Source organism: Charadrius vociferus, unplaced genomic scaffold, assembly GCF_000708025.1.
Source record: "Charadrius vociferus isolate BGI_N301 unplaced genomic scaffold, ASM70802v2 scaffold349, whole genome shotgun sequence".
Lineage (NCBI taxonomy): Eukaryota > Metazoa > Chordata > Aves > Charadriiformes > Charadriidae > Charadrius > Charadrius vociferus.
Genome location: NW_009650068.1, coordinates 168,953 through 174,505, shown reverse-complemented (window position 1 = coordinate 174,505; position 5,553 = coordinate 168,953).

Here is a 5,553-nt window from a genome sequence, read left to right as displayed (position 1 = left end):
TCTTCCATTTACTGCAAAATAAGAGTATTCATAGAGACAATTACTGCAGACTAGCAAAAAAAGTGGAAACCTGTACTCGGGCTGCCTTGCAATAATTTATGTAAACATGCTTTTCTAAGAAGGGGTTGCCAACTGTCACCTAACTGCTAGGTTGTGTGGTCTGAGAATCTCTCATCTACAGGACATGGTTTCTAATTATTTTTTTTTTTCCCTCTGGCCCAGTGCTTTGGTGGTATTTCCAAAACTATTTATAAAAACCTTAGAAGGGGTTAATATTTCAAAATTTGGAGTCCTCCTTTGAAGACACTGAGCATTTTTAGCTGCCACCGAAGTGAGCATTCTAGAGTGCTTAGCTTGGAAAGAGATATTCTAGTTATGTGAGTGTTGTATTAAATATATTTGGTTTGTGTTTTCATCATCTCAGTGGCTTAATGATCTTGAGACCTACTCCCTTTTATCCTACCTCTGCACAGGAGAGATTACTTGTTTTGTTACTTGCCAAAAGACATCACTATTGTCAGTTTGTGATCCATTGAAAAGCAAAAACTTTGGAATACGTTTTATTTATTTACGCATACTGATGTAATTCCCTCCATTTTTCCCTTTAAAAGTCTAGTTATTGAAGGTCTACAGAGTTCAGAAATATATATATACTTCCTTAAACTACTAGATTAGAAATTGCTGTTTTAACTAAGTGATATGTTGTTTCGTATGTTGGAGGAAAAAATTCTTTTCCATGTTTCTCTGTGAGTTGTGAATAAAATCATCCTCATCCTCATAACTGCATAAATTAATGACTTTAGTATAATTAAGTTATGAATGTAAGACTAACCTGTACCCTACTCTCTGTGAATTGATAGAAAAATGTAGCCCAAACAGAAAATAAACAAAAATTGGCAATATGGAGAATTGCCTTAGAATAGCCTCACAGTGTCTTAGGATGTTGGTGTGTGTTTGTTTTTTTTTAAAAAAGTTATTAATGTTATGAGAGGGGAAATACTGGCAATAAGAGTTCTCACTTGAAAGCAAACCTTAAAGAAATAATATGTTCAGTAAACAGAATTATAAAGGTTCTTTAGAGTGGAAGGGGGTCTGGTTATTGGGTTTTTTTGGCTTTGAAGTCCTGAAGAAATCTATGCTTAAGTTGTACTAAGAGATGTTATGCACAAAAACAATTAGCAGAACTGCACCCAGAATGCCAAGAGGATGTATTGTCCAGGCACATTTTTAACATACAAGGTAACATTTTAAAAGTAAGGGGCAGGGGGGAAATCAAGTCAGGAGTGGAGAAAATCAGATCTCCGCACCAGGCATTTGTAGCTGTCCTTGAGATAAACAGAGTAATGGGACGGGTCCATGTGATGGCCCTTTGCCTGACTGGCTAAAAATAAACACTCTACACACTTTCTGTGCATCTCTCCCTTTAACGTGTGGGAGGACAGAAAAATGTGCACAGGAACAGATGCTCTGCTCTTGTCCCTTCCAGAGCACCCTCCCAGGTTCTTATCCCTGCCCTTAGCTCAGTGAAGCTACGCTCAAGTGAAAGGCCTCTGTTTAATTCTTAATTCCTGTATGATGGGAGCAGGTCTGTGGATGTAGCTGAGGATTAAATCGTCTTTTAAAATAATGTCAATTTTATCTGCATTTAAAAGTATGAGATTCAGGCTTTTGTATAAAAATAAAATTAAAAAAAAAAAGCCAAACCAGAATATTTTGTAGATTTATTTACTCACAATAAAAGAATAAATCTTGCACCTCATGGCTCATAAAACAGTTTCTCATTACTTTGGTAAGAATCTTGCCAGTGTAAAGAAAAAGGGTCAAATCTTACGTCAGGGAAGTACTGTGCTATGAAACTGATTCACGGCAAGAATAGTTGAGTGAGTAGAAGTATCAAAGAAAATAAAGGGAAGAGTCTTGTTTTGTTTAATGTGGCATATTATATAAGAAATTCAGATTTCTTTGTCAAAGAAGTGTTTATTGATAGTTGTCCAAAATTCTGTTTCTCACTGGGCATTGCTGGGTATGGTGGATTTTTTTTTTCTCCAAATTCTTTGCAAACTGCCAATGTAGCATCTGTCTTTAAGATGATGATTTATGCTGGAAACTTGCTGGCCCTTGACTGTAGGCCTACAGTAAAAGTATTTTAGCTAGGTATTCTGAAGGCTTTGACATGAATATTGATGTTTATTAATGCAATGTTCTGTGTTTTGGAAAGACATTGACATTAGCATTTCAGTTGAAAGAATTTGTCTGGTTCACATCACATTACATTCAGATTGCATCTGAAATCTGATTGCTTTGTTTTGCCTTTGGACAGACATCCAAAATGCTAGTCAGGAACGCTAGGGGCTTGTTGTATAGGTGTAGGGATTCGGTGGTGGTGGGGCTGATTTTTCTCTTGACTTGATCTAAATCAAGTGAAGCCTCTTTTAAGCCAGAGGTATTGCAGCAACGCAAAATGAGCATGAAAGGACAGTCAAGCACAGAGACTTTCTGCAGGCTGTTTCCTCTTATTGATTCATTGGTTCAACGTGTGAGGAACACAGAAGTCAAGTACAGTGCCAATAGGACATCTATCATGATGCCAGAAAGATAATGAGGGAGTACCACTGTCCTGCTTCCTCTGCTAAGCAAATACAAATCTCCTTCTAATTCCATTGTCTGATTTCAGATATGTGTTACAGATTTCCAAAATATATGTTAAAGGTTGCAGGTTGTAACCATTATGAATTACTTAATATGAAATCACAAAATGTTTATTTTTGTGGTAAATATGTACAGTCTGCATATTTGACTTTAGTAATATTTTTAATAAGAGTTAATATGCATATACAGCTGTTATTGTTATGTGGTTATATTCAATAACTAAATTTAAATTTGCACAGAAGGCCACATATTTTTTATTAAAAAGTCCATTTTAAATGTTTTTTGGTATGTCCTCTCTCCTAATCCACTGTGTTTTTCACAGTCCTTTTCCTCTCACCATTTCTAATTCATCTATAAAACATGAATGCTCTTCATCCTGTCATCCACTAAGTCACTCTGGGCCATTAGCGTCCTGGAGCTTCTCATGGTTTTGCTTTGCTCTTCTACATCCCTGTGTTTTGGAGCCCTTTTCTGCCCTTGAATCCTTTAAGATTTATGTTGATCTTTGTGCTGGTCTTCCCTTCATGCTCGTCTCAGGTTAGAGTCTGCTGTCCAAGCAATTGCTTTCATTCCCACTCCTCAACCTTCCCCTTCCTCAATTCCAAAGAAGAGCGAACTAACATGACGGTTAAGCATTCAGTCAGATAAGAGGTAGACTTCCTGAAACCATTCTCTGTGCAGTGCCTGTTAGTAAGAGTGACTCAAACTAACAAATCTGCAGTGTGGAACAGAGCCAGAGGAGCCATGAGGAATGAAAGATGTCCAGGCTACCTAAGCAAACTGGATTGTATGGGGGAAGGTAGGAACCTGTGAGTAATTAAGATAGACTCTTCTTGACAATGGTTCTGCCTTTTTTTTTGTTAAGTGTTTTATCAATCTTCATTTCCTACTGTTTGAACTGCATTTCTTTCCTTCTCAGGCATCTCTTAAGAACTTGGTGATGATGATACCAGTTATCTGCCACTACTATATTAAGGAGATGTTTCTTCCAAAATGATAAGAAGTGATGTTATTCTCGTAATAGAGTCATCACTAAGCTTCAGAGTCATTGCCGTGACTTATATGGTGAGGCATTCCAGCAAAGCTGTCAGTGCAAACTCACAAAAATCTTGTCAGTTTGCATGTCAAACTTTATCATAGACTTTGATATGTATGAAAAAATTAAGAGTCTGTTCCATGGAAATTTGGCATTCCAGAAAGGGAAATCAGGACAGAGTCAGTGAGGAGAAAGAGAGTATGGTGATCCATGGGATTAGAAGTGTACAGTGTGAGATTAGGAGCATAATTGCACTACACGGTGAAGTATGGTATAGAAGTAATTGATCTAACCACCACCGAACTATTTCCAGAAGTGAATCAGTACAGCCACATTAGTTTGGTATTGAATACATGTTAAGGAAGACTGGCTGTCTTGGTGACAGAGCACATTGGCTTGAAAGGAATGTGCTAAAGTATCTATACAGCTCTTAGAACGAGGGGCACGTGGGGGTCTCAGCTGACTGGCATGGTGTCCCAATCCGTTTGAACCTCTTCACGTTGCATACTGTGTTGTAAGATAGATGTGCTGTAAAAGAGCTGAACTTGATTAGCTAGGCAAAATGAGTACTAACAGAAGATACTGTTTCTTTCTCTGAATGTACCACCGGAGAAGTAAAGCTCCGTTTAAGGGACAGTGTTAGTAGAAGAGTGTAAGTCATTGACTGACTAGGAATACATTGAGTCTGAAAATAAAAAAAAAAAAAAAAAAAAAGAACCAGGGCAGAGATACTTTGGGACTGCCATCTGATCGAGTAGTTATAAAAGGGGACTTGGTCAGTTTCTGAAAGGGATTAAGTGATAGAACTGCAAGTGTAAGTGTGCATAACTTGCAGTGATTCAGGAGTTCCCTTCTAGTCCTATGTTCCTATGTCTCACAATTCTGTTCAAGTGGCAGAGTCAACAATAAATTCCACTACTGAATAATCTGGGAAGAGCAGGGTCCTAATTATAACCTGGTGGAGTAACAATCTGCTTTTATCTTTGTGCTTATATATCAACTATTGTGTGTATATATATGTTTCAGTTGCCAGAATTGAGGGGTGAAAGGAGTGAGTTCTCTGGTAGGTGGAGTATATAACCTTGAAAATGTCTAGGGAATTAGGCTTCTTTGGTTGTACAGTTAATGAAACAATTTTGTTTAATCTTGATTCTTTTTAAATAACAGTGAGAGAACCAGGGACGTCATAGTCAAATTTCTTGTAAAAAATATGCCAAACAATACATATCATGATTTCAGTCATTCTAGTCATGAGGACTTGAGAACCATTGAATTCAGCCAGATGAAAAGTCCACCTAACCTAATATCCTGTCTTAGTAAGTAGATACTTACGGAAGAGCTGCACAGAGGCAGTCATGCTTACAGTGATTTTTTCCGTCATGCTGTTCTGGCCCTCAGTGGCTAGGAGACTCTTTTGTTTAATAGTTACTGCTGACCTACTGAATAGAACTGCTGAATTCACGAAGTCATGATTTTTTTTCATCCATGTACAGTTTGGGCCTAGCAATATCTAATGAAAATGAGTTTAGTTTATTATTTCCAAAAAATGTGCATGCTTTCCAATATTTATATTATGAAAACTGTGAATAACTGTTCCCAGCTCACCTTTTACATAAAATTCATGACTTAGTATGTCTCTATCATATCCTTCTTTGGATAGTTTTCTAATTCTACCGTAACCTTTTTTAATAATGGAATGACTTAAACTGCATATGGTATTCATAATGCATCTATGGCCTGAATGTATACAGGGCAGACTTTTTGCATTTGTTCTCTGATAGTTGTTAAATAATTCCTAAGTGTGGTTTTTTTTTTTTTCTTCTTTAAGCACCAGATGTTTTCAGATTTCTTTCCTGGTGATACTGGCT